Genomic DNA, 14,324 nt, shown 5'->3' on the forward strand with positions numbered 1-14,324 from the left:
TGACTACTTGCATCCATTAAATCAGTTTGCAAAAAAGAGAGAACAAAGAAATGGGATACGGAAACCTCAGTCTTAAGGAAGAGCCAAGCTCTCCCCTAACCAGAGCATGGCAGGCTGGGAGGGGAGGGAAAAGAGTTTGCCTCTTCTGAAGCACTGGGCTTTCCCTGAAATCCTTTTTTTTTTCTTTTTTTTTTTTTAGATTTTATTTATTTTTCATGAGAGACACAGAGAGAGGCAGAGACACAGGCAGAGGGTGAAGCAGGCTCCCTGTGGGGGGCCTGATGTGGGACTCGATCCCAGGACCCGGGATCATGACCTGAGCCAAAGGCTGACGCTCAGCCACTGAGCCACCCAGGCATCCCTTCCTTGAAAGTCTTAACAGGCAATGTTTGGGTGCCTACAAGAAGGAAGCTGTAACCAGACCAAATTCCTCTGGTTTGCTCCAGGGGACATGGGTACCAAGCTCAGGGGTACAGGCAGGTGAGCGCCCTGCCTGCATGGTCATCTTTGATAGACGTATTCCTGCTCCATCCAGGCACATTGTGCTTTTAGAAAAAGTGAGCCCAGGAGTCTGAGCCAGTGTACTCAGGTGGTGCTGTGTCATGGGGAGGCATGCCCAGACCTGCGCCCCACCCCGCTCCCTTCCCCCGGAACATAGCAAGAGCTCAGGGCTTAAGGCCAGCTGTTATGATCTTAGACACTCACCCTCCAACCATCCGAGGAAATTAAGAATGATTACCTCTGAATCAAGGGCAAATCATCCAACAGCTTCCTGCCCAGGGTTTGAGAGGGCAGACTGCCCAGAAGTCCTGCTTCTGAAATGGGAGGAGTGCTATAAAAATCCTCATGGAAATGGTCAGTTAGGGTAAGGGACCTAGGGAGGTCTGAGCTTCCGCCCATGTTTTCACGTGTTCCCTTCTTCCCCATGCTGGTGAGGTCTCCTAGCACCTTCGAGGTGGCCCAGGTAAGGAGGAGACCCCGCCTGCTCCCCCTTACCGGGTCTACAGGCCTGACCACACTTCCAGAAGCTGTGCCTTCCTCTCTTGGCCTCTGGGAGGAGAGAATTAGGTTTCAGCATTTCTATCAGAGACACAGGCTGTAAGCAGTTGCCTTCTAAGTTTTCTACTTTGTGCTTCCCTCTCATGAAGTACATGACAGAGTGAGTACTGCTTGTGATTGGATTGGAGAGTTCCAGAGCCCAGTCTGTGTTTAGAGTATCTGTTTCCACCCCCCACCCACCGAAACTAACATCTGGGTTTCTGGTAAATTATGAAGTCCAGAGTTGGAATCCCCAGGGAGTATTTTACCTTCAGGCACTGTTAGTCATCAGAATTACCTGGAGGGCTTGTTAAAACAGGGGATGTTTTACTTCTAATCAGGTTCTGAGTGATCCCCGCGCTGCTGGTCCCAGATCATACTTTGGGACCACGGGCCACTGGGCGCAGCCTTCCTTTTCTTTCCCCGCTTCCTAGCTACCCCATCCCTGAAACTGCCCCCCATGAGAGAAGTCAGAGTGAGGATACTGGCTGGTGAGGGAATTACAGAATTGTAATTAACAAGAGAAGCTTGAATTATTTGAATTACCTAGCAGGGTTGCCTCTATGCCTTTCCCAGGAAATGTAATTCCTTAATTTCTTTTCTTCCACGAATTAAACTTTTATCCATAGCAGAGCATTTTTCTGTCAAAAAGACAATCTTTTATCTTTACAATAACAACCTCAACTTCCTTCCTTCCTTCTGGTGAGAATTAAGTCTGTTTTCCTTCTTTTTCTATTGAGATATAATGGACATATAATATTATGTTAGTTTCAGATGCACAGCACGATGATTTGATAATTGTAGATACTGCTAAATGATCACCACAGTAAGTCTAGCTAACATCTACCACAGTTACATTTTTTTTTTCTTGTGATGAGAGCTTTTCCGATCCATTCTCTTAGTAACTTTCAAATATACAATACAATATCATTAGCTATAGTCACCATGCTGTCTATTACCTCCCCAGGACTCATTTATTTTATAACTGGAAAATTGTACCTTTTCACCACCTTCGCATTTCCCTCTTATTCTCAATTCATCTTCCCTTTACCGTCAAATAAAATACCATGAAATAAATGTCCATTTTTACTGAGGCCCTACTATGTGCCAAGGACTGCACTAATACTGCTTAGTGATTTATAGGAGTCATCTCAAAGGATCTCCCCAACAATTTAGCAAAGTAATCTGTTATTCACCCATTTTACATAGGAGTAGATTGAGGGTTAGGGAGGTTTGGTGGTTGCCCAAGGCCACAGAACCTCAGTAAGTCCTAGGTAGGACAGGGATTCAAATCCAGACCTTGATCCAGAGATCAAGCTATATTGTCATAGCATTCTATTTTCTATAATATTCTATCTGCTATACTATAAAATAATCAATTACAAAATGAAAGACTTGCCACATATTAAACAAGTCTTCTGTGATCCATCCATTCATTCAATATGTTTTAATTAAGGCACATACTGTGTGCCATGCCCTATAGTTAGGCCCTGCAAATACAGTCGTAGAAAAGATAGAACCTTTCAAAAAACATTTTGCCAGACTGTCTTATAAAAATGTATTTTATTATTTTTTTAAGATTTTATTTATTTATTTGAAAGAGTAAGCACGATCAGGGAAAGGAGCAGAGTGAGAGGGAGAGAGAGAATACTGGAGCAGATTCCCTGCTGAGAAACCCCATACAAGGTTTATCCCAGGACACCAAGATCATGACCTGAGCCGAAGGCAGACAACCAATTGAGCCACCCAGGCACCCCCAAAATTTATTTTTAAAATAGTTTGTCCGTTGATTAAAATTGTTCCAGAAAGTACATACCATTCAACTCAGAATTATATTCCTCCTGCCTCTATTTCTAGCAAACCTCCTTGATTTTCTATAGTTAGCTTAACAAGTTTGTCTCGTGTTTGTCTTAAAGGAGCATGTGTTGCTTTAATTTTTAAAATTTTTTATTTTTTGAATGAATAATATATTTTTATAGCACAAAATTTAAAAGAAACAAAAGTATATAGAGTAAAACTTAAGCTCCCTTCTATTCCTGGCCCCCACCTCCCCAGATCTCCCCAGAGGCAACCACTATTACATGCATACATTGTCTTCCTCCCTTTATTTCTTAACACAAATGGTTGCTTAATACCCACTTTTCTTTCCATGGACATAACTTGGAGATCATGCCAAATCAATAAATATAGCTACCTTGTTCTTTTCAACAGCTATATATAGAAATGACTCTAACATGTACCATACAATATTTAACTAGTCCCTGTTGATGAACATGTGACATGGTCCAACATCTTACTATTATGAAGAATTCCACAAGGAGTACTGCTCTATGTATATCAGTTTACACATGAGCAAGTCTATCTGTAAGATAATTTCCTGTAAGGGGAAACGTTGGGTCAAAGTCAAATGGTATGTGCATTTGTAATTTAAAAAATGTTCCATTACAGAATTTTTCAAGCATTACAAAAGGAAAGAGACTAGTATAATGAACCCCACACACCCATCACCCAACTTCCAGTTATTAATCCATGGCAGATACTATTTCATATATATATTGGCCGTATTCATTCCCACCTCAAATTATTTTGCAACGATTTCAGACATAATGTTATTTCATTGGTAGATATTCTGGCGCTATTTCTGAAAGCTGAGGGCCTTAAGAATCTCTCTCTCTCTGTGTATCATTTCAGTATCACACCTAAAATAAATTAATAATAATTTATTTACGTCATCCACTATCTTGTTAGTGTCACACTTATCCAAATTGTCTCATGAGAATTTATTTTTGAAATAGTGTATTCTTTGTTTCAAAATCTTTCAAGCCCATCTTATTCATTGCAGCTAGTTAAGTCTTTTCATTTTCCCCTCATCTTTCCCTCCCTCTCTCTCTCTCTCTCTCTCTCTGGGAGATGATTCTGTAACTTGCAACTCTACAGACAACACATCTAAATAACTGTCAGCGGGGAAGAGGCTTGTCTGCACACACTTCGCTCAAGATACTGGCCCGCTTTGCCTATCAGCGGGAATGCAGGTCTGGAACGCAAGCTTCTGTTCTGGTGAGAACCTGTCAGGTTCAGGGAGGAGTGGGGGAAGGCAGGCTGGCCTCACTGATGTGGCCAGTCTCAGCCCTCTGGAAGCTTGGTGGGAACAGGGGCATTTCCTGTCTGCAAGCTACTTGCAGGGCTTTGCCATCTGACAGACTCTAGGTCAAATCTCAGCTGGCATGATTATTCTCAGGAGGCCTGGAGCAAATCTCTCTGAGCTGAAATTTCCTCCCCATCAAACGGGTATTAATCCTTATCTTCAAGGGGTGAGGATCAAACGATAGAACACGCAGAGCTAGTGCACAGTAAGGGTAGCTAATGGGACTCTCCAGTTCTGCGATTGCTTGATGGAGACCCACGGAGAGTCTGAAACAGCAGCAGACATGGAGCGTCACCGGGAGAAGAGAATCCAACAGCTCTTCCTTCTCGGAGGCCCACAGCCGGTTAGATAGGACACGCCTGCCCACGGTACCCTGCTCTCCCGCTGCCGTCCTCCCATCAGCTCCTCTTCCCTCGGCCGCACGGCGGTTGGCCGGCCCCTGCAGAGCAAACCCTCGCACCGTGACGCCCTTCCTGCAGGTAGAGGGGTCCGGCCGTCCCCAGGTCAGGTCAGGGCTGGGCTCTGGGCGCGGGCGGCGCTCTCTCCAGCTCACCTTTGTTTCCTCGCCCCGAGGAGCAGCAGAGCGTCTCTCCAGCCCCTCGCCCCCGCCTAGCGGAACAAAGAACCTGGCGCTGCCCGTCCCCGGCCGTCTGCTGGGCTCCCCGACGCGGGGACCCGTCTGCGCCAGAAGCCCAGGACGCCCCAGGTGCGAGTCCACCCCAGGCTGGCCTCCTGCGGGCGACACCGACCGTGGCCCCGTCCGCACCCGCCCCCCCTTCTCGGGCTCCGGCTGCCGTCGCGTTCCGCGGACCCGGGCGGGGAGGGCGCGGGTGGGGAGGCCCCTGCCTCTGCGCCCCGAAGGGGGAGACCCGAGCGCGGCCCCGGCCCCCCTCGGCCCTTTGAGCCTGCCCCGGAGCGCCGGCGACCCCCGCGCGCTAGAGACCGGGGATCGCGGGCCGAGGCACACAAAGGGAGTCGGGGTCCGCGCGCCCCGGGCCGCGGGAGGCCGCCGGAGCCCCCCGCCCCCGCGCCCCCGCGCCCCCGCGCAGCGCCCGCGCAGAGCCCGCGTGGCCGGCGCCCGGGAGGCGCGCGTCTCCTTATATGGTCAAATGACACGGCGGGGTTCTCTCGGCGGGAGCCGCTCGCTCCACCCGGTCGGCCGCCCGCGCCCGCCGCAGCCCGGGACTCCGCCGCCCGCCGCGTCCCCAGAGCCCGCGCCGCGGTGAGTGCCCGCGCCCGTGCCGCCGCCGGCGACCCCACACCTCGGGGGGCGGGGGCGGAGACCTGGGGGGACACCCGGGGAGGGGGCGCAGATGCGGGGGAGACCCCGGAGAGGGGGCCGAGCCCAGCGGGAGACCCGGGCAGAGCGGGCAGAACCGTGGGGATACCGGGAGGGGGAGCCGGGCATCGGGCCTCGGACGTGCGAGACGGGAGAGATGCGGGGCACACCCGGGACGCAGAGGCTGAACCTCGGAGATCGGGCGGGAAGAGGGGGAGTAGCTGCGGGGTGACCCCGGGGAGAGGGGGGCAGAAGCCTGGGCTAACCCGGGGAGAGGGGGGAGTAGCTGCGGGCTGACCCCGGGGCCAGGGGGGCAGAAGCCTGGGCAGCCCCGGGGAGAGGGGGGGTGAGCTGCGGGCTGACCCCGGGGACAGGGGGGCAGAAGCCTGGGCAGCCCCGGGGAGAGGGGGGGTGAGCTGCGGGCTGACCCCGGGACAGGGGGGCAGAAGCCTGGGCAGCCCCGGGGAGAGGGGGGGTGAGCTGCGGGGTGACCCCGGGGACAGGGGGGCAGAAGCCTGGGCAGCCCCGGGGAGAGGGGGGTGGTGAGCTGCGGGGTGACCCCGGGGACAGGGGGGCAGAAGCCTGGGCTAACCCGGGGAGAGGGGGGAGTAGCTGCGGGGTGACCCCGGGACTGGCAGACTAAAGGGGAGCAGAACTCTGAGGACACCTGGGCGAGGGAGGGGAGCCGAGCCTTGGGGGACCCGGGCAGAGGGGCGCCGAATGGTGAGGAGAGCGGGGCTGGGGTGCGCTGTAGGCGCGGGAGGGAAGCCCGCAGGCGTCGGAGCCCTGGCCAGGGTCGCCGCCGGTGGGAGCAGGGCCACCGCGGGGTGGGAGCAGGGCCACCGCCGGTGGGAGCAGGGCCACCGCCGCCCACGGGAGGGCCCGGCACTGCGAGCCACTCGTCCAGCGGGCGGGCGCGCTGCCTGCCACCCGCCGGTGGGGGTGTCCCGGGCACTTCCCTTCAATCCAAAGACGTGGAGCTCGGGAGGTGGCCTCAGGCATTGACTTGTGTAGAACTTAAAAGACTGAACTATCAGATTTTAAAATCTGGGCTTATTTTAAACTAGAAAAATTCTGATCTTAAGCTATACTGGCATGATATTTTAGCGTACCTGAAATTTTGGAAAGAAAGTGTTGAATGTCCTTTCGTATTTAAATCAAGAATCAATCATGCTTATTTTCAGATCCCAGTCTGGGTTTCCACTGGAGCTAGCCCATCCCAGGCTAAATGAAATGTATCAGGCTGCCTACATGATGTGCTCCTATGGTGTGCACTCCCCTGCATTTATTTCCCGAGGTAGTAAATCAGGGCTGGGGCTTATAATCAAAAGAACTGTGTTGGGAACACAAGGCCATATACTTCTTGCAGCTTTGGCTCTAGCTCTGCTTACCTGTGTTTTCTAATAATATGTTAGGGGGGGAAGCTCTGATATCCTAAAGGTGATTTACACCAAACAACATTTGAGGCAAGTCTTAGAAATACAGGGATTTCTAGCCTGACATTTAAACTTCCATAGAATCAGACTCAAGGGAGAACATTTCATTGTACATTTATGTAAAAATTTTTTTCATAGTGTTTTCCTCTGAATTCGTTCACTGAATTTTTAAAGAGTATCAGTTAATATATTTGACGCTGGAATGACGTGGAGGTTAAGGGTGCAGCCCCCCCCCCCCACGCAGTTGAATATCCAAATATAACTTTTTACTCCCCAGAAATTAAATTACTGTTGACTGGAAGCCTTACTGATTGCATAAAGTTAATCAAGACATATTTCATATGTATCATACACTGTATTTTTACAATAAAGTAAGGTAGAGAAAACATTTAGAAAATCATAAGAGAAAATACATTCACGGTGCTGTATTTATGCAAAAAATATCTGCATATAGAGCATGGTTCAAACCCATGTTGTTCAAGGGCCAAGTATATACAGAATTGGATTTATTGGCATGCCATCCTTTAAAATGTTTTTACACAGTAGCATATTAATAAGGCCTAAATTGGCTTATTATAGATCAGGCTTTGTCCTAGGCACTGCCATTCAGTCTCATTTAATCTTCACAAATATGCTGTATGACAGGTGTGAAAGGGCAGCCCAGTGGCATAGCGGTTTAGCGCCACCTTTGGCCCAGGGTGTGTTCCTGGAGTCCCAGGATCCAGTCCCATATTGCACTCCCTGCATGGAGCCTGCTTCTCCCTCTGCCTGTGTCTCTGCCTCTCTCTCTCTCTCTCTCTCTCTCTCTCTCTGTCTCTCATGAATAAATAAATAAAATCTTAAAAAAAAAAAAAAAAGACAGGTGTGAGAGACTAGTGGGCATGCCTGGCTAGAGCAAGGCTGCCTTACATCACACTCCTCAACTTGAGGTGTGCAGTCTTCACTAAGTCACCTCATCTCTGAGTACCCCAGTTTCTTCAGCTGGGAGACAGGGAGGCCTGATTGAAGGGTTGTTGTCAAGTCTGCATGTCATAAGTAGTATCCATATTGATACCATCCTTGACTTGGCAGAGAAACTAAAGCACAGTGAGATCAAAATAACTTTTATTCCAGATGTTCCAGCCAGTAAATGGTGACCCTTTGATCTGACCTCAGGCAGCTCAACTGTAGAGCCTGAGTTCTAATCACTAAAGTGCTGGGGGCATACCTGAATGTTTCCATGAGGCCTTCTGCTGCCTCGTTTGACTCACTATTGCTTGTGAAACCACTTCCGGTGCTGAAAGAAATCTGAGTGGTGGTCAAACAAAACCCCATAGGTATCGAAAAATAATTAGGCTAGACATCAGGAGGCCCGAGTTGTTGTTGTTGTTGTTGTTCTTCTTCTTCTTCTTCTTCTTAAGATTTATTTATTTATTTATTTATTTGAGAGAGAGAGAGAGAAAGAATGTGCAGGAGGAGGGGCAAAGAGAAAAAGGGAGAGAATCTTAAGCAGTCTCCCCACTGAGCAAGGACGTGGGGTTGATCTTGTGACCCATGAGATCATGACCTGAGACAAAATCAGGATGCTTAACAGATTGAGCCACCTGGGTGCCCTAGGAGGCCTGGGTTCTGTTCCTGTTCTGCACCTAAGGATGCATTACCCAGCCTCTGAGGCTAGGGCTGCTTCATTTGTCGACAAGGGGGCTGGAGTAGGTAAGTTTCTCTTTGTCGCAGATGCCAGGAGATACAAAGTTCCTTGAGCTTGAGTGAACAAAAAGAGATATTGAATACTTCCTGTGTCGTTTTATTATGAGAATTCTATCAAAGCCCATTTATCATGTGGACTTCTACTGAGAAGCCACTTCCTGAACATGACCACCTGGATCAAAATGCCCAGGCTCTTCTCTAGAAGACCAAGAGCTTGGTCTTCCAGGAGAACAAGCTGGCATTGTGACTTTGGGGTAAATCACCAGGTGCCTCTGTTGTCCTGAATTGTGGACTTTTATTTTGGCCCCTATGCTGGCTGATTCTTTGTCAGCTTGACTGGGCCACAGGATGTCTAGATAATTGTTCAGACATTACTTCTGGGTATATCTGTGAGGGTGTTTCTGAATGAGACTAATATTTGAATCTGTAGACTGAGTGAAGCCGATTGCTCTTCCCAATATGGGTGGGCCTCATCCAATCAGTTGAAGACCTGAACATAAAGGCTAAGTGGGAATTCCTCTTGCCTGACTCTTGGCCTGGGATATCAGTCTTTTACAGTCTTCAGACACAGACTGAAGAGAAGACTAAGTAAGAGGGCACTCTACCTGCCTGACTGCAGAGCTGGGACATTGGTCCTTTTCAGCCTTTAAGCTCAAACTCAGCTCTCCTTGAGTCTTGGGCCCAATGACTCTTTTTTTTAAGATTTTATTTATTTATTCATGAGAGACACACAGAAAGAAAGAGAGAGGGGTAGAGACACAGGCAGAGGGTGAAGCAGGCTCCATGCAGGGAGCCCGATGTGGGACTCAATCCCAGGGCCCAAAGATCCTCTGCCCTGGGCCAAAGGCAGGTGCTAAACTGCTGAGCCACCCAGGGATCCCCAGGCCCAATGACTTTTGAACTGTAATTTACACCATTGACTCCCCTGGTTCTCAGACCTTCTACAGATCTTAGCTTCCATAATAGTGTGAATCAGTGCCTTGTAACAAATCTCTTTACATATGTGGTATATACATGTATATTATAGACATATAATATGTATGTGTGTATATATATATATGTGTGTATATATCCTGTTGGTTCTGTTTCTCTGGAGAACCTAATACAACTCTTTAGTAACTTTGCTTCAAAATTCTTCCACCAGTGGGGCACCCGAGTGGCTCAGTCAGGTGTTCTGACTCTTGGTTTCAATTCAGGTCATGATCTCAGGGTCATGAGATCAAGCCCCATGTCAGGCTCCACATTCAGTGGGGAGTCTGCTTGAGATTCTCTGCCTCTGCCCCTCCCCTGACTCGTTTGCTCTCTTGCTCTCTCTTTCTCTCTTAAATAAATACGGAAAAAGAAAGAAAGAAAGAAAGAAAGAAAGAAAGAAAGAAAGAAAGAAAGAAAGAAATCTTTAAAAAAATTCTCCCATAAGCCATCACTCATGTTGTTTAAAGATTCCATGACTACCTTGCTACTGGTGGTGTGAATTTTCTTTTTGCTGTAAAATATGGCCCCCCTCCTGGAGATCTAAGGAAAGATCTGGGGCAGGATCTGGTGTCTCAACCTTTAGTTCAGTTCTCCTGAGTTATTTGCACACCTAGTCTGAACTTGGACATCATGTGTCATCACACTTGTCCTCGGCCTTTGTAATTCGTATGTTCACAACCCTGAGTTAGTCTGTGGCTTAAAGATCTTTAAGCTTATGGTACTGAGTGAGGCAAGTGATTTCTGTGCCAGTAAGAGAAGCAGCTGTCCATTTTTTATGGGTAATAAAATGAATATCACAGGGCATCCTCGGAGTCTGGACATATTTAGGTTCTCAGTCAAAAAGAAAATGGATCTGTCTGTGTGTGTTGATACAACTTTTGGAACCAATGAGAATTAGTCAGCCCATGAAGAAGGGAGCAGAAGATGTGCAAGCCTGTCCTGACAGGATCCCACTGCAGTGTGCTAAAGAAACACCACGAAGGAAGAGGACTTGGAGAAGGAAGAGACCAGTTGGGGCTCATAGCAGATGGAAGGCTGGGTAGACGGAAAGTAAACAATGGGCTGCCTTTTAGAGATTGGGGGAGACTGATGAGAGAGAGTAAGTGGATTTCCTTGTGTTCCTGTGGGAACAAAGCCTAAATAATGTGTTCACATGTTCCCAGGAAGGTGGTGACAGAACCATAGGGTGGGGCCTCCCCAGAGCCCCCACACAGGGCTGATTTATGAGCCTGAGTCAGCCTGCCATTCTAGCTGACCTAATTATACTTGTCTTGCGTTGACTGAACTGACATGTTTTCAGATTAAATGACAAGATAGTATCTTCAAGGTGATTTAAATTCTTTGGAGCTAGAACTATTCTGGAACTCTTTAGTGATCATGTGTTTTTTTCCCCCAGTCTCTCAAATGCCTAAAACAGTACGTGGAGAAAAGTGGTTACTCAAGATATTCTTATTGACTGGTCTTAAAAGCCTGTAGAACATCAAACCAGTCTCACCACTCTTATATTCAGACTTAAAGTCAGAAACTTGGCATTTGTCATTTTCTCATTTCTTTTCTTTATTCAGTATTGCAAAGATAACCCAGAAGATAGCGGTTTACCTTAATCAAGCATTGTCTATCACATAAAACATTTCCTTTCTTTTTTTCCCAAAGATCAATTTATTTATTTCAGAAAGCTGCAGGGCAGGGGGTGGAGGGCTGGATGCTTGAGCAGGGGAGGTGCAGAAGGAGAGGGAGAGAGAATCCCCAGTCAGACTCCCTGCTGAGTGCAGAACCCTGACATGGGCCTCAGTCCCAGGACCCAGAGATCATGACCTCAGGCGAAATCAAGAAACTGAGCCGCCCAGGCACCCGTAACACAAAATGTTTTCTTAAAATTATCAGAGAAAAATCAAGATTTTTTTTTTTTAAGTTTTTGAAAGTTACCTGTTTCTGTACCAAATTATAAAACATCCCTGACCCCTGCCCATGTACTCGGTAAAGTCTCATTAAATTAATCCAGACCTATATCACATAGTGATAGGCCTAGTCAATCTTACACCTTACCAACCCTCTAAAAATCAATTTCAGGGGCACCTGGGCAGCTCAGTCAGTTAAGCATCTGCCTTTGGCTCAGGTCATGATCTCTCGGGGGCCTGGGCTCTCTACTCAGCAGGGAGTCTGCTTTTTCCTCTCCGTCTGCCCCTCCCCCACTCATGCTCTCTCTTGCTGTCTCTCAATAAATAGATAAAAATTTTGAAAAATGAACTTCAAATTGATTCTAAATACATAATTATGTTCTTTCAAATAGCAAACTCCTTGAACTTGGATCTCTCTTTTTTTCCTCAGAATTCTTATTTAAAAGAAACAGTTCAGCTAGATTGGTAAAGAGTGTTAGAGGTGAGCCATATTTGTGTGTCAATACTTCTGTCCATAGGAAGGCATACTGGTGCCGGATGTTCTCTAGCTATTGTTGCAGGTGTGAGAGCTGCTGCTCTTGGACAAAGGATCTTGGATTTATAGGCAAGCTGCATCTGTGGAGAACATCCAGGGCCTTTCCCTGGTGTCTGGAGCCTATAGCAGGGGATCTAGTGCATTCTTCATAGAGATGATGGAAAGTGTCTCCTGGTTGGTTTTTGCTTCTTGACCTGTCCTGGGCTGTGCAGCTGTGTGTTCACATGAGTGTAGAGTCCAAACACAATAAGTAAAATTCTACCCACTGTGGAAGCAGCAGTTTATCTGGAAGGGGGAGAGAGGCCAGAGACAGAGGAGAAAGAATGAAGCCCGTGGTCTGTTACATTAGAAATTTTAATAGCATCAGTTGCCAAACCACATTACATTTTGGGTTTGGTATGCAAAGGGAATTGTTCACACAAAACATTCCTCATTTTCATTCTTGATTTTTGCCCACATGTTTGTACTCTTCATCCATTTGTTCATTCATTCCACAAGTATTAATCAAGCGGCTGACTGTGTTTCTCACCTGGGGGTGAGGCCACAGCAAGAGGCCTACCTTCACTGATTTGGTGGGAGACACAGGTGGTCACAGTGTTGCATGGTGTCATGAAAACAGTGCATTTTTAAATACATTCTTTGAAAAGAGCCTACATACAACAGACTGATTTTCTGAATTGTGTCCAAAAAGACTGTTGATAAGCAACGGAATTTCCCACCTGGGTCATTTAAAGACGGACATGGTTTCAGCAGAGGCTGACTTACAGACCCAGCTGCTCATGTTCTGGGAAGGATTTGGGAATATTTGCAGATTTCTCTTTAAGAACTGATGACATCCGAAAAGTCTTGTAAAGCAGGGTTGATAAAGAGAAATAATTGGGTCTTGAGGAAGAGGGATGTGGCACCTCTGGGTCAGATTGAAGTCGGTAGCTGAATAAGGGGAGCTTTGGAGACAATGCTTGAGGGAGATCTCTTTTGCAAATCTGGCCTTTTTTAGGCAAGCCCCTGTGGGCCAGAAGGTGCCCCTCTGGGAAGGACAGGCCCAGTACCTGGCACTCTTGGGCTGGCCAGCTCGCCAGCCTCCTCCCTCTATTCCCAAGACATCACTCCCGTTAAAAAAAAAAAAAAAGTGCATGAGCTATCTGGCTCTTTGTGTCCTTGTGTCTTTTTACCTTCTTCCTTTTTCTTTTCTTTTCTTTTTTAAGATTTTATTTATTCATGAGAGACAGAGAGAGAGGCAGAGACAGGCAGAGGGAGAAGCAGGTTCCATGCAGGAAGCCCGATGCGGGACTCGATCCCAGGACCCCATGATCACGACCTAAGCTGAAGGCAGATGCTCAACCACTGAGCCACCCAAGTGTCCTTCTTTCTACCATTTGTCTTGGTAGAAAAATGCCTCTTCCCATCTCTCTACTTCTCTTTCCTTGCCTCTTCCCATCTCTTGCCTCTTCCCATCTCTATACTTCTCTTTCCTCTCTCTGTTCCTCTCCCCTTCTCTGTGTTTCTCTTCTGTGTTCCCAGCTCTGACACTGGCCGCCCCGCCAAACTTTGTTTCCCAGTTTTAAAATCTGCAGAGATAAAAATACCCCACATTTATAAGCATGGGGACTTTTAAAATAGTAGTAAGGTTTGTGGTAAGGGAGCCTGTGCGTCACTGCTCCCCTGCTCTTGGAGCCTTGGTTTTTTTCCACCCTCCCCAAAGCTGGGCCCGTGGGAGACCCCCCAGGGCCAGGTGCCTCCCCACCTGCAGCCAGGCTTGCGGTGCCCCCGGGGCCCGCTTCACTCAGAGCAATTAGCTGGCCGAGCCACACCTGTCCCCTGCCAGCCAGCTTTTCCAAATATCCTGCTTGCTCAGAGCCGAAGAGGGAATGATGTCAGAGGATGAGTTGCCCCTGGCAAGGGGCGAGAACTCCTGGACGCTGTAATTTGGAGTTGGTTCAATGAAATAGCAAGTCAGCAGCCACACCTCTGCTCGGGCGCCTCCTTGCAGGCTGCTGCTAACCCCTCTCAGCAGGTCTGTGTCCCCGGACGGGGCAGGAGCCTGGTCTAAGCCGTCAGGACGATGCGGAGCTTTAGACACAGGAGGCAATAGTACCACGTAGGTTGAAAGAATCCTTACAGACCCAAGATCGTCCTATTTTTATTCAGAGAAATGACTCAGAAGTAGACTTGAACACCCTGGAAACATTTTTAAACAGTCAGTGCCACTGGGGTTTGTCTTCATCACCACCACCAGTGGCAAGGTCGGGCCTTCACACGGTAAGCTCTTGGCTGGGCCCTGTGAGGCCGTTGCCTACAAGGCAAAGCCAAGTTCATGGTCAAGGCTACAGGCCTT

General features: G+C 48.2%; 1 protein-coding gene across 5 annotated transcripts in view; it reads left to right on the plus strand.

The window, feature by feature from the left end:
• FHL2 (four and a half LIM domains 2) overlaps positions 1-14,324 on the plus strand; it is a 67,601-nt gene that overhangs the window by 27,298 nt on the left and 25,979 nt on the right. Inside the window, exon 1 of one of the 5 annotated variants that reach the window (XM_025992376.2) lies at positions 3,969-4,095. The exons of 1 other annotated variant lie outside the window; for it this stretch is intronic. The gene's annotated coding sequence lies outside the window, so the exon portion shown is untranslated. Of the gene's footprint in view, positions 1-3,968; positions 4,890-5,278; positions 5,406-14,324 lie in introns of those variants that run through there. 3 more of the 5 variants (XM_025992374.2, XM_025992375.2, XM_072742141.1) reach the window with 3 other exon arrangements.

The sequence above is a fragment of the Vulpes vulpes genome, chromosome 16, assembly GCF_048418805.1.
Source record: "Vulpes vulpes isolate BD-2025 chromosome 16, VulVul3, whole genome shotgun sequence".
NCBI classification, from domain to species: Eukaryota; Metazoa; Chordata; class Mammalia; order Carnivora; family Canidae; genus Vulpes; species Vulpes vulpes.